This window comes from Parasteatoda tepidariorum, chromosome 4, assembly GCF_982258835.1.
Source record: "Parasteatoda tepidariorum strain Cologne lab strain chromosome 4, Ptep-v5.0, whole genome shotgun sequence".
NCBI lineage: Eukaryota > Metazoa > Arthropoda > Arachnida > Araneae > Theridiidae > Parasteatoda > Parasteatoda tepidariorum.
The window spans coordinates 102,874,220-102,901,481 of NC_141758.1; the positions used below are offsets into that span (position 1 = coordinate 102,874,220).

The 27,262-nt window shown below is 39.7% G+C and overlaps 68 non-coding genes across 68 annotated transcripts; all 68 read right to left on the reverse strand.

Moving 5' to 3' along the window:
* Nucleotides 1-544: 544 nt before the first annotated feature.
* TRNAA-AGC (transfer RNA alanine (anticodon AGC)) lies at nucleotides 545-617 on the reverse strand. Its single transcript has one exon. It is a non-coding gene; the product is annotated as a tRNA-Ala (tRNA).
* Nucleotides 618-772: 155 nt separating this feature from the next.
* On the reverse strand, nucleotides 773-845 carry TRNAA-AGC (transfer RNA alanine (anticodon AGC)). Its single transcript has one exon. It is a non-coding gene; the product is annotated as a tRNA-Ala (tRNA).
* Nucleotides 846-1,221: 376 nt separating this feature from the next.
* Nucleotides 1,222-1,294, reverse strand: TRNAA-AGC (transfer RNA alanine (anticodon AGC)). The gene has a single exon. It is a non-coding gene; the product is annotated as a tRNA-Ala (tRNA).
* A 156-nt stretch (nucleotides 1,295-1,450) lies between these two features.
* Nucleotides 1,451-1,523, reverse strand: TRNAA-AGC (transfer RNA alanine (anticodon AGC)). The gene has a single exon. It is a non-coding gene; the product is annotated as a tRNA-Ala (tRNA).
* Nucleotides 1,524-1,896: 373 nt separating this feature from the next.
* TRNAA-AGC (transfer RNA alanine (anticodon AGC)) lies at nucleotides 1,897-1,969 on the reverse strand. The gene has a single exon. It is a non-coding gene; the product is annotated as a tRNA-Ala (tRNA).
* A 373-nt stretch (nucleotides 1,970-2,342) lies between these two features.
* TRNAA-AGC (transfer RNA alanine (anticodon AGC)) lies at nucleotides 2,343-2,415 on the reverse strand. Its single transcript has one exon. It is a non-coding gene; the product is annotated as a tRNA-Ala (tRNA).
* A 373-nt stretch (nucleotides 2,416-2,788) lies between these two features.
* Nucleotides 2,789-2,861, reverse strand: TRNAA-AGC (transfer RNA alanine (anticodon AGC)). The gene has a single exon. It is a non-coding gene; the product is annotated as a tRNA-Ala (tRNA).
* A 595-nt stretch (nucleotides 2,862-3,456) lies between these two features.
* Nucleotides 3,457-3,529, reverse strand: TRNAA-AGC (transfer RNA alanine (anticodon AGC)). The gene has a single exon. It is a non-coding gene; the product is annotated as a tRNA-Ala (tRNA).
* A 379-nt stretch (nucleotides 3,530-3,908) lies between these two features.
* On the reverse strand, nucleotides 3,909-3,981 carry TRNAA-AGC (transfer RNA alanine (anticodon AGC)). Its single transcript has one exon. It is a non-coding gene; the product is annotated as a tRNA-Ala (tRNA).
* A 150-nt stretch (nucleotides 3,982-4,131) lies between these two features.
* On the reverse strand, nucleotides 4,132-4,204 carry TRNAA-AGC (transfer RNA alanine (anticodon AGC)). Its single transcript has one exon. It is a non-coding gene; the product is annotated as a tRNA-Ala (tRNA).
* Nucleotides 4,205-4,354: 150 nt separating this feature from the next.
* TRNAA-AGC (transfer RNA alanine (anticodon AGC)) lies at nucleotides 4,355-4,427 on the reverse strand. The gene has a single exon. It is a non-coding gene; the product is annotated as a tRNA-Ala (tRNA).
* Nucleotides 4,428-4,577: 150 nt separating this feature from the next.
* Nucleotides 4,578-4,650, reverse strand: TRNAA-AGC (transfer RNA alanine (anticodon AGC)). The gene has a single exon. It is a non-coding gene; the product is annotated as a tRNA-Ala (tRNA).
* Nucleotides 4,651-4,797: 147 nt separating this feature from the next.
* Nucleotides 4,798-4,870, reverse strand: TRNAA-AGC (transfer RNA alanine (anticodon AGC)). Its single transcript has one exon. It is a non-coding gene; the product is annotated as a tRNA-Ala (tRNA).
* Nucleotides 4,871-5,020: 150 nt separating this feature from the next.
* TRNAA-AGC (transfer RNA alanine (anticodon AGC)) lies at nucleotides 5,021-5,093 on the reverse strand. The gene has a single exon. It is a non-coding gene; the product is annotated as a tRNA-Ala (tRNA).
* A 150-nt stretch (nucleotides 5,094-5,243) lies between these two features.
* On the reverse strand, nucleotides 5,244-5,316 carry TRNAA-AGC (transfer RNA alanine (anticodon AGC)). Its single transcript has one exon. It is a non-coding gene; the product is annotated as a tRNA-Ala (tRNA).
* Nucleotides 5,317-5,466: 150 nt separating this feature from the next.
* Nucleotides 5,467-5,539, reverse strand: TRNAA-AGC (transfer RNA alanine (anticodon AGC)). The gene has a single exon. It is a non-coding gene; the product is annotated as a tRNA-Ala (tRNA).
* A 150-nt stretch (nucleotides 5,540-5,689) lies between these two features.
* Nucleotides 5,690-5,762, reverse strand: TRNAA-AGC (transfer RNA alanine (anticodon AGC)). The gene has a single exon. It is a non-coding gene; the product is annotated as a tRNA-Ala (tRNA).
* A 150-nt stretch (nucleotides 5,763-5,912) lies between these two features.
* TRNAA-AGC (transfer RNA alanine (anticodon AGC)) lies at nucleotides 5,913-5,985 on the reverse strand. Its single transcript has one exon. It is a non-coding gene; the product is annotated as a tRNA-Ala (tRNA).
* A 373-nt stretch (nucleotides 5,986-6,358) lies between these two features.
* TRNAA-AGC (transfer RNA alanine (anticodon AGC)) lies at nucleotides 6,359-6,431 on the reverse strand. Its single transcript has one exon. It is a non-coding gene; the product is annotated as a tRNA-Ala (tRNA).
* A 150-nt stretch (nucleotides 6,432-6,581) lies between these two features.
* On the reverse strand, nucleotides 6,582-6,654 carry TRNAA-AGC (transfer RNA alanine (anticodon AGC)). The gene has a single exon. It is a non-coding gene; the product is annotated as a tRNA-Ala (tRNA).
* A 595-nt stretch (nucleotides 6,655-7,249) lies between these two features.
* On the reverse strand, nucleotides 7,250-7,322 carry TRNAA-AGC (transfer RNA alanine (anticodon AGC)). The gene has a single exon. It is a non-coding gene; the product is annotated as a tRNA-Ala (tRNA).
* Nucleotides 7,323-7,701: 379 nt separating this feature from the next.
* Nucleotides 7,702-7,774, reverse strand: TRNAA-AGC (transfer RNA alanine (anticodon AGC)). Its single transcript has one exon. It is a non-coding gene; the product is annotated as a tRNA-Ala (tRNA).
* A 150-nt stretch (nucleotides 7,775-7,924) lies between these two features.
* Nucleotides 7,925-7,997, reverse strand: TRNAA-AGC (transfer RNA alanine (anticodon AGC)). Its single transcript has one exon. It is a non-coding gene; the product is annotated as a tRNA-Ala (tRNA).
* Nucleotides 7,998-8,370: 373 nt separating this feature from the next.
* TRNAA-AGC (transfer RNA alanine (anticodon AGC)) lies at nucleotides 8,371-8,443 on the reverse strand. The gene has a single exon. It is a non-coding gene; the product is annotated as a tRNA-Ala (tRNA).
* Nucleotides 8,444-8,590: 147 nt separating this feature from the next.
* Nucleotides 8,591-8,663, reverse strand: TRNAA-AGC (transfer RNA alanine (anticodon AGC)). The gene has a single exon. It is a non-coding gene; the product is annotated as a tRNA-Ala (tRNA).
* A 150-nt stretch (nucleotides 8,664-8,813) lies between these two features.
* On the reverse strand, nucleotides 8,814-8,886 carry TRNAA-AGC (transfer RNA alanine (anticodon AGC)). Its single transcript has one exon. It is a non-coding gene; the product is annotated as a tRNA-Ala (tRNA).
* A 150-nt stretch (nucleotides 8,887-9,036) lies between these two features.
* TRNAA-AGC (transfer RNA alanine (anticodon AGC)) lies at nucleotides 9,037-9,109 on the reverse strand. Its single transcript has one exon. It is a non-coding gene; the product is annotated as a tRNA-Ala (tRNA).
* Nucleotides 9,110-9,482: 373 nt separating this feature from the next.
* On the reverse strand, nucleotides 9,483-9,555 carry TRNAA-AGC (transfer RNA alanine (anticodon AGC)). The gene has a single exon. It is a non-coding gene; the product is annotated as a tRNA-Ala (tRNA).
* Nucleotides 9,556-9,705: 150 nt separating this feature from the next.
* TRNAA-AGC (transfer RNA alanine (anticodon AGC)) lies at nucleotides 9,706-9,778 on the reverse strand. The gene has a single exon. It is a non-coding gene; the product is annotated as a tRNA-Ala (tRNA).
* A 373-nt stretch (nucleotides 9,779-10,151) lies between these two features.
* Nucleotides 10,152-10,224, reverse strand: TRNAA-AGC (transfer RNA alanine (anticodon AGC)). Its single transcript has one exon. It is a non-coding gene; the product is annotated as a tRNA-Ala (tRNA).
* Nucleotides 10,225-10,374: 150 nt separating this feature from the next.
* Nucleotides 10,375-10,447, reverse strand: TRNAA-AGC (transfer RNA alanine (anticodon AGC)). The gene has a single exon. It is a non-coding gene; the product is annotated as a tRNA-Ala (tRNA).
* Nucleotides 10,448-10,597: 150 nt separating this feature from the next.
* TRNAA-AGC (transfer RNA alanine (anticodon AGC)) lies at nucleotides 10,598-10,670 on the reverse strand. The gene has a single exon. It is a non-coding gene; the product is annotated as a tRNA-Ala (tRNA).
* A 373-nt stretch (nucleotides 10,671-11,043) lies between these two features.
* Nucleotides 11,044-11,116, reverse strand: TRNAA-AGC (transfer RNA alanine (anticodon AGC)). The gene has a single exon. It is a non-coding gene; the product is annotated as a tRNA-Ala (tRNA).
* Nucleotides 11,117-11,266: 150 nt separating this feature from the next.
* Nucleotides 11,267-11,339, reverse strand: TRNAA-AGC (transfer RNA alanine (anticodon AGC)). Its single transcript has one exon. It is a non-coding gene; the product is annotated as a tRNA-Ala (tRNA).
* A 371-nt stretch (nucleotides 11,340-11,710) lies between these two features.
* TRNAA-AGC (transfer RNA alanine (anticodon AGC)) lies at nucleotides 11,711-11,783 on the reverse strand. The gene has a single exon. It is a non-coding gene; the product is annotated as a tRNA-Ala (tRNA).
* Nucleotides 11,784-11,933: 150 nt separating this feature from the next.
* TRNAA-AGC (transfer RNA alanine (anticodon AGC)) lies at nucleotides 11,934-12,006 on the reverse strand. The gene has a single exon. It is a non-coding gene; the product is annotated as a tRNA-Ala (tRNA).
* A 373-nt stretch (nucleotides 12,007-12,379) lies between these two features.
* Nucleotides 12,380-12,452, reverse strand: TRNAA-AGC (transfer RNA alanine (anticodon AGC)). The gene has a single exon. It is a non-coding gene; the product is annotated as a tRNA-Ala (tRNA).
* A 149-nt stretch (nucleotides 12,453-12,601) lies between these two features.
* On the reverse strand, nucleotides 12,602-12,674 carry TRNAA-AGC (transfer RNA alanine (anticodon AGC)). Its single transcript has one exon. It is a non-coding gene; the product is annotated as a tRNA-Ala (tRNA).
* A 371-nt stretch (nucleotides 12,675-13,045) lies between these two features.
* TRNAA-AGC (transfer RNA alanine (anticodon AGC)) lies at nucleotides 13,046-13,118 on the reverse strand. Its single transcript has one exon. It is a non-coding gene; the product is annotated as a tRNA-Ala (tRNA).
* Nucleotides 13,119-13,714: 596 nt separating this feature from the next.
* Nucleotides 13,715-13,787, reverse strand: TRNAA-AGC (transfer RNA alanine (anticodon AGC)). Its single transcript has one exon. It is a non-coding gene; the product is annotated as a tRNA-Ala (tRNA).
* Nucleotides 13,788-13,937: 150 nt separating this feature from the next.
* Nucleotides 13,938-14,010, reverse strand: TRNAA-AGC (transfer RNA alanine (anticodon AGC)). The gene has a single exon. It is a non-coding gene; the product is annotated as a tRNA-Ala (tRNA).
* Nucleotides 14,011-15,274: 1,264 nt separating this feature from the next.
* On the reverse strand, nucleotides 15,275-15,347 carry TRNAA-AGC (transfer RNA alanine (anticodon AGC)). Its single transcript has one exon. It is a non-coding gene; the product is annotated as a tRNA-Ala (tRNA).
* Nucleotides 15,348-15,942: 595 nt separating this feature from the next.
* TRNAA-AGC (transfer RNA alanine (anticodon AGC)) lies at nucleotides 15,943-16,015 on the reverse strand. Its single transcript has one exon. It is a non-coding gene; the product is annotated as a tRNA-Ala (tRNA).
* A 150-nt stretch (nucleotides 16,016-16,165) lies between these two features.
* TRNAA-AGC (transfer RNA alanine (anticodon AGC)) lies at nucleotides 16,166-16,238 on the reverse strand. The gene has a single exon. It is a non-coding gene; the product is annotated as a tRNA-Ala (tRNA).
* A 373-nt stretch (nucleotides 16,239-16,611) lies between these two features.
* TRNAA-AGC (transfer RNA alanine (anticodon AGC)) lies at nucleotides 16,612-16,684 on the reverse strand. Its single transcript has one exon. It is a non-coding gene; the product is annotated as a tRNA-Ala (tRNA).
* A 150-nt stretch (nucleotides 16,685-16,834) lies between these two features.
* On the reverse strand, nucleotides 16,835-16,907 carry TRNAA-AGC (transfer RNA alanine (anticodon AGC)). The gene has a single exon. It is a non-coding gene; the product is annotated as a tRNA-Ala (tRNA).
* Nucleotides 16,908-17,278: 371 nt separating this feature from the next.
* TRNAA-AGC (transfer RNA alanine (anticodon AGC)) lies at nucleotides 17,279-17,351 on the reverse strand. The gene has a single exon. It is a non-coding gene; the product is annotated as a tRNA-Ala (tRNA).
* Nucleotides 17,352-17,947: 596 nt separating this feature from the next.
* Nucleotides 17,948-18,020, reverse strand: TRNAA-AGC (transfer RNA alanine (anticodon AGC)). The gene has a single exon. It is a non-coding gene; the product is annotated as a tRNA-Ala (tRNA).
* A 150-nt stretch (nucleotides 18,021-18,170) lies between these two features.
* On the reverse strand, nucleotides 18,171-18,243 carry TRNAA-AGC (transfer RNA alanine (anticodon AGC)). Its single transcript has one exon. It is a non-coding gene; the product is annotated as a tRNA-Ala (tRNA).
* A 1,264-nt stretch (nucleotides 18,244-19,507) lies between these two features.
* TRNAA-AGC (transfer RNA alanine (anticodon AGC)) lies at nucleotides 19,508-19,580 on the reverse strand. Its single transcript has one exon. It is a non-coding gene; the product is annotated as a tRNA-Ala (tRNA).
* Nucleotides 19,581-19,953: 373 nt separating this feature from the next.
* On the reverse strand, nucleotides 19,954-20,026 carry TRNAA-AGC (transfer RNA alanine (anticodon AGC)). The gene has a single exon. It is a non-coding gene; the product is annotated as a tRNA-Ala (tRNA).
* A 150-nt stretch (nucleotides 20,027-20,176) lies between these two features.
* On the reverse strand, nucleotides 20,177-20,249 carry TRNAA-AGC (transfer RNA alanine (anticodon AGC)). Its single transcript has one exon. It is a non-coding gene; the product is annotated as a tRNA-Ala (tRNA).
* Nucleotides 20,250-20,622: 373 nt separating this feature from the next.
* Nucleotides 20,623-20,695, reverse strand: TRNAA-AGC (transfer RNA alanine (anticodon AGC)). The gene has a single exon. It is a non-coding gene; the product is annotated as a tRNA-Ala (tRNA).
* Nucleotides 20,696-21,068: 373 nt separating this feature from the next.
* Nucleotides 21,069-21,141, reverse strand: TRNAA-AGC (transfer RNA alanine (anticodon AGC)). Its single transcript has one exon. It is a non-coding gene; the product is annotated as a tRNA-Ala (tRNA).
* Nucleotides 21,142-21,291: 150 nt separating this feature from the next.
* On the reverse strand, nucleotides 21,292-21,364 carry TRNAA-AGC (transfer RNA alanine (anticodon AGC)). The gene has a single exon. It is a non-coding gene; the product is annotated as a tRNA-Ala (tRNA).
* A 150-nt stretch (nucleotides 21,365-21,514) lies between these two features.
* Nucleotides 21,515-21,587, reverse strand: TRNAA-AGC (transfer RNA alanine (anticodon AGC)). The gene has a single exon. It is a non-coding gene; the product is annotated as a tRNA-Ala (tRNA).
* A 150-nt stretch (nucleotides 21,588-21,737) lies between these two features.
* Nucleotides 21,738-21,810, reverse strand: TRNAA-AGC (transfer RNA alanine (anticodon AGC)). Its single transcript has one exon. It is a non-coding gene; the product is annotated as a tRNA-Ala (tRNA).
* Nucleotides 21,811-21,960: 150 nt separating this feature from the next.
* Nucleotides 21,961-22,033, reverse strand: TRNAA-AGC (transfer RNA alanine (anticodon AGC)). Its single transcript has one exon. It is a non-coding gene; the product is annotated as a tRNA-Ala (tRNA).
* A 150-nt stretch (nucleotides 22,034-22,183) lies between these two features.
* Nucleotides 22,184-22,256, reverse strand: TRNAA-AGC (transfer RNA alanine (anticodon AGC)). Its single transcript has one exon. It is a non-coding gene; the product is annotated as a tRNA-Ala (tRNA).
* A 373-nt stretch (nucleotides 22,257-22,629) lies between these two features.
* Nucleotides 22,630-22,702, reverse strand: TRNAA-AGC (transfer RNA alanine (anticodon AGC)). The gene has a single exon. It is a non-coding gene; the product is annotated as a tRNA-Ala (tRNA).
* Nucleotides 22,703-22,852: 150 nt separating this feature from the next.
* On the reverse strand, nucleotides 22,853-22,925 carry TRNAA-AGC (transfer RNA alanine (anticodon AGC)). Its single transcript has one exon. It is a non-coding gene; the product is annotated as a tRNA-Ala (tRNA).
* Nucleotides 22,926-23,521: 596 nt separating this feature from the next.
* Nucleotides 23,522-23,594, reverse strand: TRNAA-AGC (transfer RNA alanine (anticodon AGC)). The gene has a single exon. It is a non-coding gene; the product is annotated as a tRNA-Ala (tRNA).
* Nucleotides 23,595-24,414: 820 nt separating this feature from the next.
* Nucleotides 24,415-24,487, reverse strand: TRNAA-AGC (transfer RNA alanine (anticodon AGC)). Its single transcript has one exon. It is a non-coding gene; the product is annotated as a tRNA-Ala (tRNA).
* Nucleotides 24,488-24,866: 379 nt separating this feature from the next.
* On the reverse strand, nucleotides 24,867-24,939 carry TRNAA-AGC (transfer RNA alanine (anticodon AGC)). Its single transcript has one exon. It is a non-coding gene; the product is annotated as a tRNA-Ala (tRNA).
* A 373-nt stretch (nucleotides 24,940-25,312) lies between these two features.
* TRNAA-AGC (transfer RNA alanine (anticodon AGC)) lies at nucleotides 25,313-25,385 on the reverse strand. Its single transcript has one exon. It is a non-coding gene; the product is annotated as a tRNA-Ala (tRNA).
* A 150-nt stretch (nucleotides 25,386-25,535) lies between these two features.
* TRNAA-AGC (transfer RNA alanine (anticodon AGC)) lies at nucleotides 25,536-25,608 on the reverse strand. The gene has a single exon. It is a non-coding gene; the product is annotated as a tRNA-Ala (tRNA).
* Nucleotides 25,609-26,204: 596 nt separating this feature from the next.
* Nucleotides 26,205-26,277, reverse strand: TRNAA-AGC (transfer RNA alanine (anticodon AGC)). The gene has a single exon. It is a non-coding gene; the product is annotated as a tRNA-Ala (tRNA).
* Nucleotides 26,278-27,097: 820 nt separating this feature from the next.
* Nucleotides 27,098-27,170, reverse strand: TRNAA-AGC (transfer RNA alanine (anticodon AGC)). Its single transcript has one exon. It is a non-coding gene; the product is annotated as a tRNA-Ala (tRNA).
* Nucleotides 27,171-27,262: the final 92 nt, after the last annotated feature.

Consider the following 27,262-nt stretch of genomic DNA (forward strand, 5'->3'; position numbering starts at 1 on the left):
CATGTATTTTTCAAGTTATATCTCCAGTAACAAAAATGTTCAATACCGGTAATAGGGATTTCACTTTTACACGAAAGAGTAGATAGATAATAAAAAGGTGGAGGCGCCAGGTATCGATCCCGGTACCTCTCGCATGCTAAGCGAGCGCTCTACCATCTGAGCTACGCCCCCTTCTTCGGATCACCATAAATGTCAGTATTGTGATAATAATTAATATCAAGTGCATGTATTTTTCAAGTTATATCTCCAGTAACAAAAATGTTCAATACCGTTTATAGGGATTTCACTTTTACAAGAAAGAGTAGATAGATAATAAAAAGGTCGAGGCGCCGGGTATCGATCCCGGTACCTCTCGCATGCTAAGCGAGCGCTCTACCATCTGAGCTACGCCCCCTTCTTCGGATCACCATAAATGTCAGTATTGTGATAATAATTAATATCAAGTGCATGTATTTTTCAAGTTATATCTCCAGTAACAAAAATGTTCAATACCGGTAATAGGGATTTCACTTTTACACGAAAGAGTAGATAGATAATAAAAAGGTGGAGGCGCCGGGTATCGATCCCGGTACCTCTCGCATGCTAAGCGAGCGCTCTACCATCTGAGCTACGCCCCCTTCTTCAGATCACCATAAATGTCAGTATTGAGATCATAATTAATATCAAGTGCATGTATTTTTCAAGTTATATATCTCCAGTAACAAAAATGTTCAATACCGTTTATAGGGATTTCACTTTTACACGAAAGAGTATAAGCAGATAATAAAAAGTGTGGAGGCGCCGGGTATCGATCCCGGTACCTCTCGCATGCTAAGCGAGCGCTCTACCATCTGAGCTACGCCCCCTTCTTCGGATGACCATAAATGTCAGTATTGTGATAATAATTAATATCAAGTGCATGTATTTTTCAAATTATATCTCCAGTAACAAAAATGTTCAATACCGTTTATAGGGATTTCACTTTTACACGAAAGAGTATAAGCAGATAATAAAAAATGTGGAGGTGCCGGGTATCGATCCCGGTACCTCTCGCATGCTAAGCGAGCGCTCTACCATCTGAGCTGCGCCCCCTTCTTCGGATCACCATAAATGTCAGTATTGTGATAATAATTAATATCAAGTGCATGTATTTTTCAAGTTATATCTCCAGTAACAAAAATGTTCAATACCGTTTATAGGGATTTCACATTTACACGAAAGAGTAGATCGATAATAAAAAGATGGAGGCGCCGGGTATCGATCCCGGTACCTCTCGCATGCTAAGCGAGCGCTCTACCATCTGAGCTACGCCCCCTTCTTCGGAACACCATAAATGTCAGTATTGTGATAATAATTAATATCAAGTGCATGTATTTTTCAAGTTATATATATATCTCCAGTAACAAAAATGATCAGTACCGTTTATAGGGATTTCACTTTTACACGAAAGAGTAGATAGATAATAAAAAGGTGGAGGCGCCGGGTATCGATCCCGGTACCTCTCGCATGCTAAGCGAGCGCTCTACCATCTGAGCTACGCCCCCTTCTTCGGATCACCATAAATGTCAGTATTGTGATAATAATTAATATCAAGTGCATGTATTTTTCAAGTTATATCTCCAGTAACAAAAATGTTCAATACCGTTTATAGGGATTTCACTTTTATACGAAAGAGTAGATAGATAATAAAAAGGTAGAGGCGCCGGGTATCGATCCCGGTCCCTCTCGCATGCTAAGCAAGCGCTCTACCATCTGAGCTACGCCCCCTTCTTCGGTTCACCATAAATGTCAGTATTGTGATAATAATTAATATCAAGTGCATGTATTTTTCAAGTTATATCTCCAGTAACAAAAATGTTCAATACCGTTTATAGGGATTTCACATTTACACGAAAGAGTAGATAGATAATAAAAAGGTGGAGGCGCCGGGTATCGATCCCGGTACCTCTCGCATGCTAAGCGAGCGCTCTACCATCTGAGCTACGCCCCCTTCTTCGGTTCACCATAAATGTCAGTATTGTGATAATAATTAATATCAAGTGCATGTATTTTTCAAGTTATATCTCCAGTAACAAAAATGTTCAATACCGTTTATAGGGATTTCACTTTTATACGAAAGAGTAGATAGATAATAAAAAGGTGGAGGCGCCGGGTATCGATTCCGGTCCCTCTCGCATGCTAAGCAAGCGCTCTACCATCTGAGCTACGCCCCCTTCTTCGGAGCACCATAAATGTCAGTATTGTGATAATAATTAATATCAAGTGCATGTATATTTCAAGTTATATCTCCAGTAACAAAAATGTTCAATACCGTTTATAGGGATTTCACATTTACACGAAAGAGTAGATAGATAATAAAAAGGTGGAGGCGCCGGGTATCGATCCCGGTACCTCTCGCATGCTAAGCGAGCGCTCTACCATCTGAGCTACGCCCCCTTCTTCGGTTCACCATAAATGTCAGTATTGTGATAATAATTAATATCAAGTGCATGTATTTTTCAAGTTATATCTCCAGTAACAAAAATGTTCAATACCGTTTATAGGGATTTCACTTTTATACGAAAGAGTAGATAGATAATAAAAAGGTGGAGGCGCCGGGTATCGATCCCGGTCCCTCTCGCATGCTAAGCAAGCGCTCTACCATCTGAGCTACGCCCCCTTCTTCGGAGCACCATAAATGTCAGTATTGTGATAATAATTAATATCAAGTGCATGTATTTTTCAAGTTATATCTCCAGTAACAAAAATGTTCAATACCGTTTATAGGGATTTCACATTTACACGAAAGAGTAGATAGATAATAAAAAGGTGGAGGCGCCGGGTATCGATCCCGGTACCTCTCGCATGCTAAGCGAGCGCTCTACCATCTGAGCTACGCCCCCTTCTTCGGTTCACCATAAATGTCAGTATTGTGATAATAATTAATATCAAGTGCATGTATTTTTCAAGTTATATCTCCAGTAACAAAAATGTTCAATACCGTTTATAGGGATTTCACTTTTATACGAAAGAGTAGATAGATAATAAAAAGGTGGAGGCGCCGGGTATCGATCCCGGTCCCTCTCGCATGCTAAACAAGCGCTCTACCATCTGAGCTACGCCCCCTTCTTCGGAGCACCATAAATGTCAGTATTGTGATAATAATTAATATCAAGTGCATGTATTTTTCAAGTTATATCTCCAGTAACAAAAATGTTCAATACCGTTTATAGGTATTTCACTTTTACACGAAAGAGTAGATAGATAATAAAAAGGTGGAGGCGCTGGGTATCGATCCCGGTACCTTTCGCATGCTAAGCGAGCGCTCTACCATCTGAGCTACGCCCCCTTCTTCGGATCACCATAAATGTCAGTATTGTGATAATAATTAATATCAAGTGCATGTATTTTTCAAGTTATATCTCCAGTAACAAAATATTCAATACCGTTTATAGGGATTTCACTTTTACACGAAAGAGTACATAGATAATAAAAAGGTGGAGGCGCCGGGTATCGATCCCGGTACCTCTCGCATGCTAAGCGAGCGCTCTACCATCTGAGCTACGCCTCCTTTTTCGGATTACCATAAATGTCAGTATTGTGATAATAATTAATATCAAGTGCATGTATTTTTCAAGTTATATATATATCTCCAGTAACAAAAATGTTCAATACCGTTTATAGGGATTTCACTTTTACACGAAAGAGTAGATAGATAATAAAAAGGTGGAGGCGTAGGGTATCGATCCCGGTACCTCTCGCATGCTAAGCGAGCGCTCTACCATCTGAGCTACGCCCCCTTCTTCGGATCACCATAAATGTCAGTATTGTTATAATAATTAATATCAAGTGCATGTATTTTTCAAGTTATATCTCCAGTAACAAAAATGTTCAATACCGTTTATAGGGATGTCACTTTTACACGAAAGAGTAGATAGATAATAAAAAGATGGAGGCGCCGGGTATCGATCCCGGTACCTCTCGCATGCTAAGCGAGCGCTCTACCATCTGAGCTACGCCCCCTTCTTCGGATCACCATAAATGTCAGTATTGTGATAATAATTAATATCAAGTGCATGTATTTTTCAAGTTATATCTCCAGTAACAAAAATGTTCAATACCGGTAATAGGGATTTCACTTTTACACGAAAGAGTAGATAGATAATAAAAAGGTGGAGGCGCCGGGTATCGATCCCGGTACCTCTCGCATGCTAAGCGAGCGCTCTACCATCTGAGCTACGCCCCCTTCTTCGGATCACCATAAATGTCAGTATTGTTATAATAATTAATATCAAGTGCATGTATTTTTCAAGTTATATCTCCAGTAACAAAAATGTTCAATACCGGTAATAGGGATTTCACTCTTACACGAAAGAGTAGATAGATAATAAAAAGAAGGAGGCGCCGGGTATCGATCCCGGTACCTCTCGCATGCTAAGCGAGCGCTCTACCATCTGAGCTACGCCCCCTTCTTCGGATCACCATAAATGTCAGTATTGTTATAATAATTAATATCAAGTGCATGTATTTTTCAAGTTATATCTCCAGTAACAAAAATGTTCAATACCGTTTATAGGGATGTCACTTTTACACGAAAGAGTAGATAGATAATAAAAAGATGGAGGCGCCGGGTATCGATCCCGGTACCTCTCGCATGCTAAGCGAGCGCTCTACCATCTGAGCTACGCCCCCTTCTTCGGATCACCATAATTGTCAGTATTGTTATAATTAATATCAAGTGCATGTATTTTTCAAGTTATATCTCCAGTAACAAAAATGTTCAATACCGTTTATAGGGATGTCCCTTTTACACGAAAGAGTAGATAGATAATAAAAAGGTGGAGGCGCCGGGTATCGATCCCGGTACCTCTCGCATGCTAAGCGAGCGCTCTACCATCTGAGCTACGCCCCCTTCTTCGGATCACCATAAATGTCAGTATTGTTATAATAATTAATATCAAGTGCATGTATTTTTTAAGTTATATCTCCAGTAACAGAAATGTTCAATACCGTTTATAGGGATGTCACTTTTACACGAAAGAGTAGATAGATAATAAAAAGATGGAGGCGCCGGGTATCGATCCCGGTACCTCTCGCATGCTAAGCGAGCGCTCTACCATCTGAGCTACGCCCCCTTCTTCGTATCACCATAAATGTCAGTATTGTTATAATAATTAATATCAAGTACATGTATTTTTCAAGTTATATCTCCAGTAACAAAAATGTTCAATACCGTTTATAGGTATGTCACTTTTACACGAAAGAGTAGATAGATAATAAAAAGATGGAGGCGCCGGGTATCGATCCCGGTACCTCTCGCATGCTAAGCGAGCGCTCTACCATCTGAGCTACGCCCCCTTCTGCGGATCACCATAGTTGTCAGTATTGTTATAATAATTAATATCAAGTGCATGTATTTTTCAAGTTATATCTCCAGTAACAAAAATGTTCAATACCGGTAATAGGGATTTCACTTTTACACGAAAGAGTAGATAGATAATAAAAAGAAGGAGGCGCCGGGTATCGATCCCGGTACCTCTCGCATGCTAAGCGAGCGCTCTACCATCTGAGCTACGCCCCCTTCTTCGGATCACCATAAATGTCAATATTGTTATAATAATTAATATCAAGTGCATGTATTTTTCAAGTTATATCTCCAGTAACAAAAATGTTCAATACCGTTTATAGGGATGTCACTTTTACACGAAAGAGTAGATAGATAATAAAAAGATGGAGGCGCCGGGTATCGATCCCGGTACCTCTCGCATGCTAAGCGAGCGCTCTACCATCTGAGCTACGCCCCCTTATTCGGATCACCATAAATGTCAGTATTGTTATAATAATTAATATCAAGTGCAAGTATTTTTTAAGTTATATCTCCAGTAACAAAAATGTTCAATACCGTTTATAGGGATGTCACTTTTACACGAAAGAGTAGATAGATAATAAAAAGATGGAGGCGCCGGGTATCGATCCCGGTACCTCTCGCATGCTAAGCGAGCGCTCTACCATCTGAGCTACGCCCCCTTCTTCGGATCACCATAAATGTCAGTATTGTTATAATATTTAATATCAAGTGCAAGTATTTTTTAAGTTATATCTCCAGTAACAGAAATGTTCAATACCGTTTATAGGGATGTCACTTTTACACGAAAGAGTAGATAGATAATAAAAAGATGGAGGCGCCGGGTATCGATCCCGGTATCTCTCGCATGCTAAGCGAGCGCTCTACCATCTGAGCTACGCCCCCTTCTTCGGATCACCATAATTGTCAGTATTGTTATAATAATTAATATCAAGTGCATGTATTTTTCAAGTTATATCTCCAGTAACAAAAATGTTCAATACCGTTTATAGGGATGTCACTTTTACACGAAAGAGTAGATAGATAATAAAAAGATGGAGGCGCCGGGTATCGATCCCGGTACCTCTCGCATGCTAAGCGAGCGCTCTACCATCTGAGCTACGCCCCCTTCTTCGTATCACCATAAATGTCAGTATTGTTATAATAATTAATATCAAGTACATGTATTTTTCAAGTTATAGCTCCAGTAACAAAAATGTTCAATACCGTTTATAGGGATGTCACTTTTACACGAAAGAGTAGATAGATAATAAAAAGATGGAGGCGCCGGGTATCGATCCCGGTACCTCTCGCATGCTAAGCGAGCGCTCTACCATCTGAGCTACGCCCCCTTCTGCGGATCACCATAAATGTCAATATTGTTATAATAATTAATATCAAGTGCATGTATTTTTCAAGTTATATCTCCAGTAACAAAAATGTTCAATACCGTTTATAGGGATGTCACTTTTACACGAAAGAGTAGATAGATAATAAAAAGGTGGAGGCGCCGGGTATCGATCCCGGTCCCTCTCGCATGCTAAACAAGCGCTCTACCATCTGAGCTACGCCCCCTTCTTCGGAGCACCATAAATGTCAGTATTGTGATAATAATTAATATCAAGTGCATGTATTTTTCAAGTTATATCTCCAGTAACAAAAATGTTCAATACCGTTTATAGGTATTTCACTTTTACACGAAAGAGTAGATAGATAATAAAAAGGTGGAGGCGCTGGGTATCGATCCCGGTACCTTTCGCATGCTAAGCGAGCGCTCTACCATCTGAGCTACGCCCCCTTCTTCGGATCACCATAAATGTCAGTATTGTGATAATAATTAATATCAAGTGCATGTATTTTTCAAGTTATATCTCCAGTAACAAAATATTCAATACCGTTTATAGGGATTTCACTTTTACACGAAAGAGTAGATAGATAATAAAAAGGTGGAGGCGCCGGGTATCGATCCCGGTACCTCTCGCATGCTAAGCGAGCGCTCTACCATCTGAGCTACGCCTCCTTTTTCGGATTACCATAAATGTCAGTATTGTGATAATAATTAATATCAAGTGCATGTATTTTTCAAGTTATATATATATCTCCAGTAACAAAAATGTTCAATACCGTTTATAGGGATTTCACTTTTACACGAAAGAGTAGATAGATAATAAAAAGGTGGAGGCGCAGGGTATCGATCCCGGTACCTCTCGCATGCTAAGCGAGCGCTCTACCATCTGAGCTACGCCCCCTTCTTCGGATCACCATAAATGTCAGTATTGTTATAATAATTGATATCAAGTGCATGTATTTTTCAAGTTATATCTCCAGTAACAAAAATGTTCAATACCGTTTATAGGGATGTCACTTTTACACGAAAGAGTAGATAGATAATAAAAAGATGGAGGCGCCGGGTATCGATCCCGGTACCTCTCGCATGCTAAGCGAGCGCTCTACCATCTGAGCTACGCCCCCTTCTTCGGATCACCATAAATGTCAGTATTGTGATAATAATTAATATCAAGTGCATGTATTTTTCAAGTTATATCTCCAGTAACAAAAATGTTCAATACCGGTAATAGGGATTTCACTTTTACACGAAAGAGTAGATAGATAATAAAAAGGTGGAGGCGCCGGGTATCGATCCCGGTACCTCTCGCATGCTAAGCGAGCGCTCTACCATCTGAGCTACGCCCCCTTCTTCGGATCACCATAAATGTCAGTATTGTTATAATAATTAATATCAAGTACATGTATTTTTCAAGTTATATCTCCAGTAACAAAAATGTTCAATACCGGTAATAGGGATTTCACTTTTACACGAAAGAGTAGATAGATAATAAAAAGAAGGAGGCGCCGGGTATCGATCCCGGTACCTCTCGCATGCTAAGCGAGCGCTCTACCATCTGAGCTACGCCCCCTTCTTCGGATCACCATAAATGTCAGTATTGTTATAATAATTAATATCAAGTGCATGTATTTTTCAAGTTATATCTCCAGTAACAAAAATGTTCAATACCGTTTATAGGGATGTCACTTTTACACGAAAGAGTAGATAGATAATAAAAAGATGGAGGCGCCGGGTATCGATCCCGGTACCTCTCGCATGCTAAGCGAGCGCTCTACCATCTGAGCTACGCCCCCTTCTTCGGATCACCATAATTGTCAGTATTGTTATAATTAATATCAAGTGCATGTATTTTTCAAGTTATATCTCCAGTAACAAAAATGTTCAATACCGTTTATAGGGATGTCCCTTTTACACGAAAGAGTAGATAGATAATAAAAAGGTGGAGGCGCCGGGTATCGATCCCGGTACCTCTCGCATGCTAAGCGAGCGCTCTACCATCTGAGCTACGCCCCCTTCTTCGGATCACCATAAATGTCAGTATTGTTATAATAATTAATATCAAGTGCATGTATTTTTTAAGTTATATCTCCAGTAACAGAAATGTTCAATACCGTTTATAGGGATGTCACTTTTACACGAAAGAGTAGATAGATAATAAAAAGATGGAGGCGCCGGGTATCGATCCCGGTACCTCTCGCATGCTAAGCGAGCGCTCTACCATCTGAGCTACGCCCCCTTCTTCGTATCACCATAAATGTCAGTATTGTTATAATAATTAATATCAAGTACATGTATTTTTCAAGTTATATCTCCAGTAACAAAAATGTTCAATACCGTTTATAGGGATGTCACTTTTACACGAAAGAGTAGATAGATAATAAAAAGATGGAGGCGCCGGGTATCGATCCCGGTACCTCTCGCATGCTAAGCGAGCGCTCTACCATCTGAGCTACGCCCCCTTCTGCGGATCACCATAATTGTCAGTATTGTTATAATAATTAATATCAAGTGCATGTATTTTTCAAGTTATATCTCCAGTAACAAAAATGTTCAATACCGGTAATAGGGATTTCACTTTTACACGAAAGAGTAGATAGATAATAAAAAGAAGGAGGCGCCGGGTATCGATCCCGGTACCTCTCGCATGCTAAGCGAGCGCTCTACCATCTGAGCTACGCCCCCTTCTTCGGATCACCATAAATGTCAATATTGTTATAATAATTAATATCAAGTGCATGTATTTTTCAAGTTATATCTCCAGTAACAAAAATGTTCAATACCGTTTATAGGGATGTCACTTTTACACGAAAGAGTAGATAGATAATAAAAAGATGGAGGCGCCGGGTATCGATCCCGGTACCTCTCGCATGCTAAGCGAGCGCTCTACCATCTGAGCTACGCCCCCTTATTCGGATCACCATAAATGTCAGTATTGTTATAATAATTAATATCAAGTGCAAGTATTTTTTAAGTTATATCTCCAGTAACAAAAATGTTCAATACCGTTTATAGGGATGTCACTTTTACACGAAAGAGTAGATAGATAATAAAAAGATGGAGGCGCCGGGTATCGATCCCGGTACCTCTCGCATGCTAAGCGAGCGCTCTACCATCTGAGCTACGCCCCCTTCTTCGGATCACCATAAATGTCAGTATTGTTATAATATTTAATATCAAGTGCAAGTATTTTTTAAGTTATATCTCCAGTAACAGAAATGTTCAATACCGTTTATAGGGATGTCACTTTTACACGAAAGAGTAGATAGATAATAAAAAGATGGAGGCGCCGGGTATCGATCCCGGTATCTCTCGCATGCTAAGCGAGCGCTCTACCATCTGAGCTACGCCCCCTTCTTCGGATCACCATAATTGTCAGTATTGTTATAATAATTAATATCAAGTGCATGTATTTTTCAAGTTATATCTCCAGTAACAAAAATGTTCAATACCGTTTATAGGGATGTCACTTTTACACGAAAGAGTAGATAGATAATAAAAAGATGGAGGCGCCGGGTATCGATCCCGGTACCTCTCGCATGCTAAGCGAGCGCTCTACCATCTGAGCTACGCCCCCTTCTTCGTATCACCATAAATGTCAGTATTGTTATAATAATTAATATCAAGTACATGTATTTTTCAAGTTATATCTCCAGTAACAAAAATGTTCAATACCGTTTATAGGGATGTCACTTTTACACGAAAGAGTAGATAGATAATAAAAAGATGGAGGCGCCGGGTATCGATCCCGGTACCTCTCGCATGCTAAGCGAGCGCTCTACCATCTGAGCTACGCCCCCTTCTGCGGATCACCATAAATGTCAATATTGTTATAATAATTAATATCAAATGCATGTATTTTTCAAGTTATATCTCCAGTAACAAAAATGTTCAATACCGTTTATAGGGATGTCACTTTTACACGAAAGAGTAGATAGATAATAAAAAGACGGAGGCGCCGGGTATCGATCCCGGTACCTCTCGCATGCTAAGCGAGCGCTCTACCATCTGAGCTACGCCCCCTTATTCGGATCACCATAAATGTCAGTATTGTTATAATAATTAATATCAAGTGCAAGTATTTTTTAAGTTATATCTCCAGTAACAAAAATGTTCAATACCGTTTATAGGGATGTCACTTTTACACGAAAGAGTAGATAGATAATAAAAAGATGGAGGCGCCGGGTATCGATCCCGGTACATCTCGAATGCTAAGCGAGCGCTCTACCATCTGAGCTACGCCCCCTTCTTCGGATCACCATAAATGTCAGTATTGTTATAATAATTAATATCAAGTGCAAGTATTTTTCAAGTTATATCTCCAGTAACAAAAATGTTCAATACCGTTTATAGGGATGTCACTTTTACACGAAAGAGTAGATAGATAATAAAAAGATGGAGGCGCCGGGTATCGATCCCGGTACCTCTCGCATGCTAAGCGAGCGCTCTACCATCTGAGCTACGCCCCCTTCTTCGGATCACCATAATTGTCAGTATTGTTATAATAATTAATATCAAGTGCATGTATTTTTCAAGCTATATCTCCAGTAACAAAAATGTTCAATTCCGTTTATAGGGATGTCCCTTTTACACGAAAGAGTAGATAGATAATAAAAAGGTGGAGGCGCCGGGTATCGATCCCGGTACCTCTCGCATGCTAAGCGAGCGCTCTACCATCTGAGCTACGCCCCCTTCTTCGGATCACCATAAATGTCAGTATTGTTATAATAATTAATATCAAGTGCATGTATTTTTAAGTTATATCTCCAGTAACAGAAATGTTCAATACCGTTTATAGGGATGTCACTTTTACACGAAAGAGTAGATAGATAATAAAAAGATGGAGGCGCCGGGTATCGATCCCGGTATCTCTCGCATGCTAAGCGAGCGCTCTACCATCTGAGCTACGCCCCTTTTTCGGATCACCATAATTGTCAGTATTGTTATAATAATTAATATCAAGTGCATGTATTTTTCAAGTTATATCTCCAGTAACAAAAATGTTCAATACCGTTTATAGGGATGTCACTTTTACACGAAAGAGTAGATAGATAATAAAAAGATGGAGGCGCCGGGTATCGATCCCGGTACCTCTCGCATGCTAAGCGAGCGCTCTACCATCTGAGCTACGCCCCCTTCTTCGTGTCACCATAAATGTCAGTATTGTTATAATAATTAATATCAAGTACATGTATTTTTCAAGTTATATCTCCAGTAACAAAAATGTTCAATACCGTTTATAGGGATGTCACTTTTACACGAAAGAGTAGATAGATAATAAAAAGACGGAGGCGCCGGGTATCGATCCCGGTACCTCTCGCATGCTAAGCGAGCGCTCTACCATCTGAGCTACGCCCCCTTATTCGGATCACCATAAATGTCAGTATTGTTATAATAATTAATATCAAGTGCAAGTATTTTTTAAGTTATATCTCCAGTAACAAAAATGTTCAATACCGTTTATAGGGATGTCACTTTTACACGAAAGAGTAGATAGATAATAAAAAGATGGAGGCGCCGGGTATCGATCCCGGTACATCTCGAATGCTAAGCGAGCGCTCTACCATCTGAGCTACGCCCCCTTCTTCGGATCACCATAAATGTCAGTATTGTTATAATAATTAATATCAAGTGCAAGTATTTTTCAAGTTATATCTCCAGTAACAAAAATGTTCAATACCGTTTATAGGGATGTCACTTTTACACGAAAGAGTAGATAGATAATAAAAAGATGGAGGCGCCGGGTATCGATCCCGGTACCTCTCGCATGCTAAGCGAGCGCTCTACCATCTGAGCTACGCCCCCTTCTTCGGATCACCATAATTGTCAGTATTGTTATAATAATTAATATCAAGTGCATGTATTTTTCAAGCTATATCTCCAGTAACAAAAATGTTCAATTCCGTTTATAGGGATGTCCCTTTTACACGAAAGAGTAGATAGATAATAAAAAGTGGAGGCGCCGGGTATCGATCCCGGTACCTCTCGCATGCTAAGCGAGCGCTCTACCATCTGAGCTACGCCCCCTTCTTCGGATCACCATAAATGTCAGTATTGTTATAATAATTAATATCAAGTGCATGTATTTTTAAGTTATATCTCCAGTAACAGAAATGTTCAATACCGTTTATAGGGATGTCACTTTTACACGAAAGAGTAGATAGATAATAAAAAGATGGAGGCGCCGGGTATCGATCCCGGTATCTCTCGCATGCTAAGCGAGCGCTCTACCATCTGAGCTACGCCCCTTTTTCGGATCACCATAATTGTCAGTATTGTTATAATAATTAATATCAAGTGCATGTATTTTTCAAGTTATATCTCCAGTAACAAAAATGTTCAATACCGTTTATAGGGATGTCACTTTTACACGAAAGAGTAGATAGATAATAAAAAGATGGAGGCGCCGGGTATCGATCCCGGTACCTCTCGCATGCTAAGCGAGCGCTCTACCATCTGAGCTACGCCCCCTTCTTCGTATCACCATAAATGTCAGTATTGTTATAATAATTAATATCAAGTACATGTATTTTTCAAGTTATATCTCCAGTAACAAAAATGTTCAATACCGTTTATAGGGATGTCACTTTTACACGAAAGAGTAGATAGATAATAAAAAGATGGAGGCGACGGGTATCGATCCCGGTACCTCTCGCATGCTAAGCGAGCGCTCTACCATCTGAGCTACGCCCCCTTCTGCGGATCACCATAATTGTCAGTATTGTTATAATAATTAATATCAAGTGCATGTATTTTTCAAGTTATATCTCCAGTAACAAAAATGTTCAATACCGGTAATAGGGATTTCACTTTTACACGAAAGAGTAGATAGATAATAAAAAGAAGGAGGCGCCGGGTATCGATCCCGGTACCTCTCGCATGCTAAGCGAGCGCTCTACCATCTGAGCTACGCCCCCTTCTTCGGATCACCATAAATGTCAATATTGTTATAATAATTAATATCAAGTGCATGTATTTTTCAAGTTATATCTCCAGTAACAAAAATGTTCAGTACCGTTTATAGGGATGTCACTTTTACACGAAAGAGTAGATAGATAATAAAAAGATGGAGGCGCCGGGTATCGATCCCGGTACCTCTCGCATGCTAAGCGAGCGCTCTACCATCTGAGCTACGCCCCCTTATTCGGATCACCATAAATGTCAGTATTGTTATAATAATTAATATCAAGTGCAAGTATTTTTTAAGTTATATCTCCAGTAACAAAAATGTTCAATACCGTTTATAGGGATGTCACTTTTACACGAAAGAGTAGATAGATAATAAAAAGATGGAGGCGCCGGGTATCGATCCCGGTACCTCTCGCATGCTAAGCGAGCGCTCTACCATCTGAGCTACGCCCCCTTCTTCGGATCACCATAAATGTCAGTATTGTTATAATATTTAATATCAAGTGCAAGTATTTTTCAAGTTATATCTCCAGTAACAAAAATGTTCAATACCGTTTATAGGGATGTCACTTTTACACGAAAGAGTAGATAGATAATAAAAAGATGGAAGCGCCGGGTATCGATCCCGGTACCTCTCGCATGCTAAGCGAGCGCTCTACCATCTGAGCTACGCCCCCTTCTTCGGATCACCATAATTGTCAGTATTGTTATAATAATTAATATCAAGTGCATGTATTTTTCAAGTTATATCTCCAGTAACAAAAATGTTCAATACCGTTTATAGGGATGTCAATTTTACACGAAAGAGTAGATAGATAATAAAAAGGTGGAGGCGCCGGGTATCGATCCCGGTACCTCTCGCATGCTAACGAGCGCTCTACCATCTGAGCTACGCCCCCTTCTTCGGATCACCATCAATGTCAGTATTGTTATAATAATTAATATCAAGTGCATGTATTTTTCAAGTTATATCTCCAGTAACAAAAATGTTCAATACCGTTTATAGGGATGTCACTTTTACACAAAAGAGTAGATAGATAATAAAAAGATGGAGGCGCCGGGTATCGATCCCGGTATCTCTCGCATGCTAAGCGAGCGCTCTACCATCTGAGCTACGCCCCCTTCTTCGGATCACCATAATTGTCAGTATTGTTATAATAATTAATATCAAGTACATGTATTTTTCAAGTTATATCTCCAGTAACAAAAATGTTCAATACCGTTTATAGGGATGTCACTTTTACACGAAAGAGTAGATAGATAATAAAAAGATGGAGGCGCCGGGTATCGATCCCGGTATCTCTCGCATGCTAAGCGAGCGCTTTACCATCTGAGCTACGCCCCCTTCTTCGGATCACCATAATTGTCAGTATTGTTATAATAATTAATATCAAGTGCATGTATTTTTCAAGTTATATCTCCAGTAACAAAAATGTTCAATACCGTTTATAGGGATGTAACTTTTACACGAAAGAGTAGATAGATAATAAAAAGATCGAGGCGCCGGGTATCGATCCCGGTACCTCTCGCATGCTAAGCGAGCGCTCTACCATCTGAGCTACGCCCCCTTATTCGGATCACCATAAATGTCAGTATTGTTATAATAATTAATATCAAGTGCAAGTATTTTTTAAGTTATATCTCCAGTAACAAAAATGTTCAATACCGTTTATAGGGATGTCACTTTTACACGAAAGAGTAGATAGATAATAAAACGGTGGAGGCGCCGGGTATCGATCCCGGTACCTCTCGCATGCTAAGCGAGCGCTCTACCATCTGAGCTACGCCCCCTTCTTCGGATCACCTTAAATGTCAGTATTGTTATAATAATTAATATCAAGTGCATGTATTTTTCAAGTTATATCTCCAGTAACAAAAATGTTCAATACCGTTTATAGGGATGTCACTTTTACACGAAAGAGTAGGTAGATAATAAAAAGATGGAGGCGCCGGGTATCGATCCCGGTATCTCTCGCATGCTAAGCGAGCGCTCTACCATCTGAGCTACGCCCCCTTCTTCGGATCACCATAATTGTCAGTATTGTTATAATAATTAATATCAAGTGCATGTATTTTTCAAGTTATATCTCTAGTAACAAAAATGTTCAATACCGTTTATAGGGATGTCACTTTTACACGAAAGAGTAGATAGATAATAAAAAGATGGAGGCGCCGGGTATCGATCCCGGTACCTCTCGCATGCTAAGCGAGCGCTCTACCATCTGAGCTACGCCCCTTTTTCGGATCACCATAATTGTCAGTATTGTTATAATAATTAATATCAAGTGCATGTATTTTTCAAGTTATATCTCCAGTAACAAAAATGTTCAATACCGTTTATAGGGATGTCACTTTTACACGAAAGAGTAGATAGATAATAAAAAGATGGAGGCGCCGGGTATCGATCCCGGTACCTCTCGCATGCTAAGCGAGCGCTCTACCATCTGAGCTACGCCCCCTTCTTCGTATCACCATAAATGTCAGTATTGTTATAATAATTAATATCAAGTACATGTATTTTTCAAGTTATATCTCCAGTAACAAAAATGTTCAATACCGTTTATAGGGATGTCACTTTTACACGAAAGAGTAGATAGATAATAAAAAGACGGAGGCGCCGGGTATCGATCCCGGTACCTCTCGCATGCTAAGCGAGCGCTCTACCATCTGAGCTACGCCCCCTTATTCGGATCACCATAAATGTCAGTATTGTTATAATAATTAATATCAAGTGCAAGTATTTTTTAAGTTATATCTCCAGTAACAAAAATGTTCAATACCGTTTATAGGGATGTCACTTTTACACGAAAGAGTAGATAGATAATAAAAAGATGGAGGCGCCGGGTATCGATCCCGGTACATCTCGAATGCTAAGCGAGCGCTCTACCATCTGAGCTACGCCCCCTTCTTCGGATCACCATAAATGTCAGTATTGTTATAATAATTAATATCAAGTGCAAGTATTTTTCAAGTTATATCTCCAGTAACAAAAATGTTCAATACCGTTTATAGGGATGTCACTTTTACACGAAAGAGTAGATAGATAATAAAAAGATGGAGGCGCCGGGTATCGATCCCGGTACCTCTCGCATGCTAAGCGAGCGCTCTACCATCTGAGCTACGCCCCCTTCTTCGGATCACCATAATTGTCAGTATTGTTATAATAATTAATATCAAGTGCATGTATTTTTCAAGCTATATCTCCAGTAACAAAAATGTTCAATTCCGTTTATAGGGATGTCCCTTTTACACGAAAGAGTAGATAGATAATAAAAAGGTGGAGGCGCCGGGTATCGATCCCGGTACCTCTCGCATGCTAAGCGAGCGCTCTACCATCTGAGCTACGCCCCCTTCTTCGGATCACCATAAATGTCAGTATTGTTATAATAATTAATATCAAGTGCATGTATTTTTAAGTTATATCTCCAGTAACAGAAATGTTCAATACCGTTTATAGGGATGTCACTTTTACACGAAAGAGTAGATAGATAATAAAAAGATGGAGGCGCCGGGTATCGATCCCGGTATCTCTCGCATGCTAAGCGAGCGCTCTACCATCTGAGCTACGCCCCTTTTTCGGATCACCATAATTGTCAGTATTGTTATAATAATTAATATCAAGTGCATGTATTTTTCAAGTTATATCTCCAGTAACAAAAATGTTCAATACCGTTTATAGGGATGTCACTTTTACACGAAAGAGTAGATAGATAATAAAAAGATGGAGGCGCCGGGTATCGATCCCGGTACCTCTCGCATGCTAAGCGAGCGCTCTACCATCTGAGCTACGCCCCCTTCTTCGTATCACCATAAATGTCAGTATTGTTATAATAATTAATATCAAGTACATGTATTTTTCAAGTTATATCTCCAGTAACAAAAATGTTCAATACCGTTTATAGGGATGTCACTTTTACACGAAAGAGTAGATAGATAATAAAAAGATGGAGGCGACGGGTATCGATCCCGGTACCTCTCGCATGCTAAGCGAGCGCTCTACCATCTGAGCTACGCCCCCTTCTGCGGATCACCATAATTGTCAGTATTGTTATAATAATTAATATCAAGTGCATGTATTTTTCAAGTTATATCTCCAGTAACAAAAATGTTCAATACCGGTAATAGGGATTTCACTTTTACACGAAAGAGTAGATAGATAATAAAAAGAAGGAGGCGCCGGGTATCGATCCCGGTACCTCTCGCATGCTAAGCGAGCGCTCTACCATCTGAGCTACGCCCCCTTCTTCGGATCACCATAAATGTCAATATTGTTATAATAATTAATATCAAGTGCATGTATTTTTCAAGTTATATCTCCAGTAACAAAAATGTTCAATACCGTTTATAGGGATGTCACTTTTACACGAAAGAGTAGATAGATAATAAAAAGATGGAGGCGCCGGGTATCGATCCCGGTACCTCTCGCATGCTAAGCGAGCGCTCTACCATCTGAGCTACGCCCCCTTATTCGGATCACCATAAATGTCAGTATTGTTATAATAATTAATATCAAGTGCAAGTATTTTTTAAGTTATATCTCCAGTAACAAAAATGTTCAATACCGTTTATAGGGATGTCACTTTTACACGAAAGAGTAGATAGATAATAAAAAGATGGAGGCGCCGGGTATCGATCCCGGTACCTCTCGCATGCTAAGCGAGCGCTCTACCATCTGAGCTACGCCCCCTTCTTCGGATCACCATAAATGTCAGTATTGTTATAATATTTAATATCAAGTGCAAGTATTTTTCAAGTTATATCTCCAGTAACAAAAATGTTCAATACCGTTTATAGGGATGTCACTTTTACACGAAAGAGTAGATAGATAATAAAAAGATGGAAGCGCCGGGTATCGATCCCGGTACCTCTCGCATGCTAAGCGAGCGCTCTACCATCTGAGCTACGCCCCCTTCTTCGGATCACCATAATTGTCAGTATTGTTATAATAATTAATATCAAGTGCATGTATTTTTCAAGTTATATCTCCAGTAACAAAAATGTTCAATACCGTTTATAGGGATGTCAATTTTACACGAAAGAGTAGATAGATAATAAAAAGGTGGAGGCGCCGGGTATCGATCCCGGTACCTCTCGCATGCTAACGAGCGCTCTACCATCTGAGCTACGCCCCCTTCTTCGGATCACCATCAATGTCAGTATTGTTATAATAATTAATATCAAGTGCATGTATTTTTCAAGTTATATCTCCAGTAACAAAAATGTTCAATACCGTTTATAGGGATGTCACTTTTACACAAAAGAGTAGATAGATAATAAAAAGATGGAGGCGCCGGGTATCGATCCCGGTATCTCTCGCATGCTAAGCGAGCGCTCTACCATCTGAGCTACGCCCCCTTCTTCGGATCACCATAATTGTCAGTATTGTTATAATAATTAATATCAAGTACATGTATTTTTCAAGTTATATCTCCAGTAACAAAAATGTTCAATACCGTTTATAGGGATGTCACTTTTACACGAAAGAGTAGATAGATAATAAAAAGATGGAGGCGCCGGGTATCGATCCCGGTATCTCTCGCATGCTAAGCGAGCGCTTTACCATCTGAGCTACGCCCCCTTCTTCGGATCACCATAATTGTCAGTATTGTTATAATAATTAATATCAAGTGCATGTATTTTTCAAGTTATATCTCCAGTAACAAAAATGTTCAATACCGTTTATAGGGATGTAACTTTTACACGAAAGAGTAGATAGATAATAAAAAGATCGAGGCGCCGGGTATCGATCCCGGTACCTCTCGCATGCTAAGCGAGCGCTCTACCATCTGAGCTACGCCCCCTTATTCGGATCACCATAAATGTCAGTATTGTTATAATAATTAATATCAAGTGCAAGTATTTTTTAAGTTATATCTCCAGTAACAAAAATGTTCAATACCGTTTATAGGGATGTCACTTTTACACGAAAGAGTAGATAGATAATAAAACGGTGGAGGCGCCGGGTATCGATCCCGGTACCTCTCGCATGCTAAGCGAGCGCTCTACCATCTGAGCTACGCCCCCTTCTTCGGATCACCATAAATGTCAGTATTGTTATAATAATTAATATCAAGTGCATGTATTTTTCAAGTTATATCTCCAGTAACAAAAATGTTCAATACCGTTTATAGGGATGTCACTTTTACACGAAAGAGTAGGTAGATAATAAAAAGATGGAGGCGCCGGGTATCGATCCCGGTATCTCTCGCATGCTAAGCGAGCGCTCTACCATCTGAGCTACGCCCCCTTCTTCGGATCACCATAATTGTCAGTATTGTTATAATAATTAATATCAAGTGCATGTATTTTTCAAGTTATATCTCTAGTAACAAAAATGTTCAATACCGTTTATAGGGATGTCACTTTTACACGAAAGAGTAGATAGATAATAAAAAGATGGAGGCGCCGGGTATCGATCCCGGTACCTCTCGCATGCTAAGCGAGCGCTCTACCATCTGAGCTACGCCCCCTTCTTCGGATGACCATAAATGTCAGTATTGTTATAATAATTAATATCAAGTACATGTATTTTTCAAGTTATATCTCCAGTAACAAAAATGTTCAATACCGTTTATAGGGATGTCACTTTTACACGAAAGAGTAGATAGATAATAAAAAGATGGAGGCGCCGGGTATCGATCCCGGTACCTCTCGCATGCTAAGCGAGCGCTCTACCATCTGAGCTACGCCCCCTTCTGCGGATCACCATAATTGTCAGTATTGTTATAATAATTAATATCAAGTGCATGTATTTTTCAAGTTATATCTCCAGTAACAAAAATGTTCAATACCGTTTATAGGGATGTCACTTTTACACGAAAGAGTAGATAGATAATAAAAAGGTGGATGCGCCGGGTATCGATCCCGGTACCTCTCGCATGCTAAGCGAGCGCTCTACCATCTGAGCTACGCCCCCTTCTTCGGATCACCATAAATGTCAGTATTGTTATAATAATTAATATCAAGTGCATGTATTTTTCAAGTTATATCTCCAGTAACAAAAATGTTCAATACCGTTTATAGGGATGTCACTTTTACACGAAAGAGTAGATAGATAATAAAAAGGTGGAGGCGCCGGGTATCGATCCCGGTACCTCTCGCATGCTAAGCGAGCGCTCTACCATCTGAGCTACGCCCCCTTCTTCGGATCACCATAAATGTCAGTATTGTTATAATAATTAATATCAAGTGCATGTATTTTTCAAGTTATATCTCCAGTAACAAAAATGTTCAATACCGTTTATAGGGATGTCACTTTTACACGAAAGAGTAGATTGATAATAAAAAGATGGAGGCGCCGGGTATCGATGCCGGTACCTCACGCATGCTAAGCGAGAGCTCTACCATCTGAGCTACGCCCCCTTCTTCGGACCACCATAAATGTCAGTATTGTTATAATAATTAATATCAAGTGCATGTATTTTTCAAGTTATATCTCCAGTAACAAAAATGTTCAATACCGTTTATAGGGATGTCACTTTTACACGAAAGAGTAGATAGATAATAAAAAGGTGGAGGCGCCGGGTATCGATCCCGGTACCTCTCGCATGCTAAGCGAGCGCTCTACCATCTGAGCTACGCCCCCTTCTTCGGATCACCATAAATGTCAGTATTGTTATAATAATTAATATCAAGTGCATGTATTTTTCAAGTTATATCTCCAGTAACAAAAATGTTGAATGCCGTTTATAGGGATGTCACTTTTACACGAAAGAGTAGATAGATAATAAAAAGGTGGAGGCGCCGGGTATCGATCCCGGTACCTCTCGCATGCTAAGCGAGCGCTCTACCATCTGAGCTACGCCCCCTTCTTCGGATCACCATAAATGTCAGTATTGTTATAATAATTAATATCAAGTGCATGTATTTTTCAAGTTATATCTCCAGTAACAAAAATGTTCAATACCGTTTATAGGGATGTCACTTTTACACGAAAGAGTAGATAGATAATAAAAAGATGGAGGCGCCGGGTATCGATCCCGGTACCTCTCGCATGCTAAGCGAGCGCTCTACCATCTGAGCTACGCCCCCTTCTTCGGATCACCATAAATGTCAGTATTGTTATAATAATTAATATCGAGTGCATGTATTTTTCAAGTTATATCTCCAGTAACAAAAATGTTCAATACCGTTTATAGGGATGTCAGTTTTACACGAAAGAGTAGATAGATAATAAAAAGATGGAGGCGCCGGGTATCGATCCCGGTACCTCTCGCATGCTAAGCGAGCGCTCTACCATCTGAGCTACGCCCCCTTCTTCGGATCACCATAAATGTCAGTATTGTTATAATAATTAATATCAAGTGCATGTATTTTTCAAGTTATATCTCCAGTAACAAAAATGTTCAATACCGTTTATAGGGATGTCACTTTTACACGAAAGAGTAGATAGATAATAAAAAGATGGAGGCGCCGGGTATCGATCCCGGTACCTCTCGCATGCTAAGCGAGCGCTCTACCATCTGAGCTACGCCCCCTTCTTCGGATCACCATAATTGTCAGTATTGTTATAATAATTAATATCAAGTGCATGTATTTTTCAAGTTATATCTCCAGTAACAAAAATGTTCAATACCGTTTATAGGGATGTCACTTTTACACGAAAGAGTAGATAGATAATAAAAAGGTGGAGGCGCCGGGTATCGATCCCGGTACCTCTCGCATGCTAAGCGAGCGCTCTACCATCTGAGCTACGCCCCCTTCTTCGGATCACAATAAATGTCAGTATTGTTATAATAATTAATATCAAGTGCATGTATTTTTCAAGTTATATCTCCAGAAACAAAAATGTTCAATACCGTTTATAGGGATGTCACTTTTACACGAAAGAGTAGATAGATAATAAAAAGATGGAGGCGCCGGGTATCGATCCCGGTACCTCTCGCATGCTAAGCGAACGCTCTACCATCTGAGCTACGCCCCCGTCTTCGGATCACCATAAATGTCAGTATTGTTATAATAATTAATATCAAGTGCATGTATTTTTCAAGTTATATCTCCAGTAACAAAAATGTTCAATACCGTTTATAGGGATGTCACTTTTACACGAAAGAGTAGATAGATAATAAAAAGATGGAGGCGCCGGGTATCGATCCCGGTACCTCTCGCATGCTAAGCGAGCGCTCTACCATCTGAGCTACGCCCCCTTCTTCGGACCACCATAAATGTCAGTATTGTTATAATAATTAATATCAAGTGCATGTATTTTTCAAGTTATATCTCCAGTAACAAAAATGTTCAATACCGTTTATAGGGATGTCACTTTTACACGAAAGAGTAGATAGATAATAAAAAGATGGAGGCGCCGGGTATCGATCCCGGTACCTCTCGCATGCTAAGCGAGCGCTCTACCATCTGAGCTACGCCCCCTTCTTCGGATCACCATAAATGTCAGTATTGTTATAATAATTAATATCAAGTGCATGTATTTTTCAAGTTATATCTCCAGTAACAAAAATGTTCAATACCGTTTATAGGGATGTCACTTTTACACGAAAGAGTAGATAGATAATAAAAAGATGGAGGCGCCGGGTATCGATCCCGGTACCTCTCGCATGCAAAGCGAGCACTCTACCATCTGAGCTACGCCCCCTTCTTCGGATCACCATAAATGTCAGTATTATTATAATAATTAATATCAAGTGCATGTATTTTTCAAGTTATATCTCCAGTAACAAAAATGTTCAATACCGTTTATAGGGATGTCACTTTTACACGAAAGAGTAGATAGATAATAAAAAGGTGGAGGCGCCGGGTTTCGATCCCGGCACCTCTCACATGCTAAGCGAGCGCTCTACCATCTGAGCTACGCCCCCTTCTTCGGATCTCCATAAATGTCAGTATTGTTATAATAATTAATATCAAGTGCATGTATTTTTCAAGTTATATCTCCAGTAACAAAAATGTTCAATACCGTTTATAGGGATGTCACTTTTACACGAAAGAGTAGATAGATAATAAAAAGATGGAGGCGCCGGGTATCGATCCCGGTACCTCTCGCATGCTAAGCGAGCGCTCTACCATCTGAGCTACGCCCCCTTCTTCGGATCACCATAATTGTCAGTATTGTGATAATAATTAATATCAAGTGCATGAATTTTTCAAGTTATATCTCCAGTAACAAAAATGTTCAATACTGTTTATAGGGATGTCACTTTTACACGAAAGAGTAGATAGATAATAAAAAGGTGGAGGCGCCGGGTTTCGATCCCGGTACCTCTCACATGCTAAGTGAGCGCTCTACCATCTGAGCTACGCCCCCTTCTTCGGATCACCATAAATGTCAGTATTGTTATAATAATTAATATCAAGTGCATGTATTTTTCAAGTTATATCTCCAGTAACAAAAATGTTCAATACCGTTTATAGGGATGTCACTTTTACACGAAAGAGTAGATAGATAATAAAAAGATGGAGGCGCCGGGTATCGATCCCGGTACCTCTCGCATGCTAAGCGAGCACTCTACCATCTGATCTACGCCCCCTTCTTCGGATCTCCATAAATGTCAGTATTGTTATAATAATTAATATCAAGTGCATGTATTTTTCAAGTTATATCTCCAGTAACAAAAATGTTCAATACCGTTTATAGGGATGTCACTTTTACACGAAAGAGTAGATAGATAATAAAAAGATGGAGGCCCCGGGGTATCGATCCCGGTACCTCTCGCATGCTAAGCGAGCGCTCTACCATCTGAGCTACGCCCCCTTCTTCGGATCACCATAATTGTCAGTATTGTGATAATAATTAATATCAAGTGCATGTATTTTTCAAGTTATATCTCCAGTAACAAAAATGTTCAATACCGTTTATAGGGATGTCACTTTTACACGAAAGAGTAGATAGATAATAAAAAGATGGAGGCGCCGGGTATCGATCCCGGTACCTCTCGCATGCTAAGCGAGCGCTCTACCATCTGAGCTACGCCCCCTTCTTCGGATCACCATAAATGTCAGTATTGTGATAATAATTAATATCAAGTGCATGTATTTTTCAAGTTATATATATATCTCCAGTAACAAAAATGTTCAATACCGTTTATAGGGATTTCACTTTTACACGAAAGAGTAGATAGATAATAAAACGGTGGAGGCGCCGGGTATCGATCCCGGTACCTCTAGCAGGCTAAGCGAGCACTCTACCATCTGAGCTACGCCCCCTTCTTCGGATCACCATAAATGTCAGTATTGTGATAATAATTAATATCAAGTGCATGTATTTTTCAAGTTATATCTCCAGTAACAAAAATGTTCAATACCGGTAATAGGGATTTCACTTTTACACGAAAGAGTAGATAGATAATAAAAAGGTGGAGGCGCCGGGTATCGATCCCGGTACCTCTCGCATGCTAAGCGAGCGCTCTACCATCTGAGCTACGCCCCCTTCTTCGGATCACCATAAATGTCAGTATTGTTATAATAATTAATATCAAGTGCATGTATTTTTCAAGTTATATCTCCAGAAACAAAAATGTTCAATACCGTTTATAGGGATGTCACTTTTACACGAAAGAGTAGATAGATAATAAAAAGATGGAGGCGCCGGGTATCGATCCCGGTACCTCTCGCATGCTAAGCGAACGCTCTACCATCTGAGCTACGCCCCCGTCTTCGGATCACCATAAATGTCAGTATTGTTATAATAATTAATATCAAGTGCATGTATTTTTCAAGTTATATCTCCAGTAACAAAAATGTTCAATACCGTTTATAGGGATGTCACTTTTACACGAAAGAGTAGATAGATAATAAAAAGATGGAGGCGCCGGGTATCGATCCCGGTACCTCTCGCATGCTAAGCGAGCGCTCTACCATCTGAGCTACGCCCCCTTCTTCGGACCACCATAAATGTCAGTATTGTTATAATAATTAATATCAAGTGCATGTATTTTTCAAGTTATATCTCCAGTAACAAAAATGTTCAATACCGTTTATAGGGATGTCACTTTTACACGAAAGAGTAGATAGATAATAAAAAGATGGAGGCGCCGGGTATCGATCCCGGTACCTCTCGCATGCTAAGCGAGCGCTCTACCATCTGAGCTACGCCCCCTTCTTCGGATCACCATAAATGTCAGTATTGTTATAATAATTAATATCAAGTGCATGTATTTTTCAAGTTATATCTCCAGTAACAAAAATGTTCAATACCGTTTATAGGGATGTCACTTTTACACGAAAGAGTAGATAGATAATAAAAAGATGGAGGCGCCGGGTATCGATCCCGGTACCTCTCGCATGCAAAGCGAGCACTCTACCATCTGAGCTACGCCCCCTTCTTCGGATCACCATAAATGTCAGTATTGTTATAATAATTAATATCAAGTGCATGTATTTTTCAAGTTATATCTCCAGTAACAAAAATGTTCAATACCGTTTATAGGGATGTCACTTTTACACGAAAGAGTAGATAGATAATAAAAAGGTGAAGGCGCCGGGTTTCGATCCCGGCACCTCTCACATGCTAAGCGAGCGCTCTACCATCTGAGCTACGCCCCCTTCTTCGGATCTCCATAAATGTCAGTATTGTTATAATAATTAATATCAAGTGCATGTATTTTTCAAGTTATATCTCCAGTAACAAAAATGTTCGCTACCGTTTATAGGGATGTCACTTTTACACGAAAGAGTAGATAGATAATAAAAAGATGGAGGCGCCGGGTATCGATCCCGGTACCTCTCGCATGCTAAGCGAGCGCTCTACCATCTGAGCTACGCCCCCTTCTTCGGATCACCATAATTGTCAGTATTGTGATAATAATTAATATCAAGTGCATGAATTTTTCAAGTTATATCTCCAGTAACAAAAATGTTCAATACCGTTTATAGGGATGTCACTTTTACACGAAAGAGTAGATAGATAATAAAAAGGTGGAGGCGCCGGGTTTCGATCCCGGTACCTCTCACATGCTAAGTGAGCGCTCTACCATCTGAGCTACGCCCCCTTCTTCGGATCACCATAAATGTCAGTATTGTTATAATAATTAATATCAAGTGCATGTATTTTTCAAGTTATATCTCCAGTAACAAAAATGTTCAATACCGTTTATAGGGATGTCACTTTTACACGAAAGAGTAGATAGATAATAAAAAGATGGAGGCGCCGGGTATCGATCCCGGTACCTCTCGCATGCTAAGCGAGCACTCTACCATCTGATCTACGCCCCCTTCTTCGGATCTCCATAAATGTCAGTATTGTTATAATAATTAATATCAAGTGCATGTATTTTTCAAGTTATATCTCCAGTAACAAAAATGTTCAATACCGTTTATAGGGATGTCACTTTTACACGAAAGAGTAGATAGATAATAAAAAGATGGAGGCCCCGGGGTATCGATCCCGGTACCTCTCGCATGCTAAGCGAGCGCTCTACCATCTGAGCTACGCCCCCTTCTTCGGATCACCATAATTGTCAGTATTGTGATAATAATTAATATCAAGTGCATGTATTTTTCAAGTTATATCTCCAGTAACAAAAATGTTCAATACCGTTTATAGGGATGTCACTTTTACACGAAAGAGTAGATAGATAATAAAAAGATGGAGGCGCCGGGTATCGATCCCGGTACCTCTCGCATGCTAAGCGAGCGCTCTACCATCTGAGCTACGCCCCCTTCTTCGGATCACCATAATTGTCAGTATTGTTATAATAATTAATATCAAGTGCATGTATTTTTCAAGTTATATCTCCAGTAACAAAAATGTT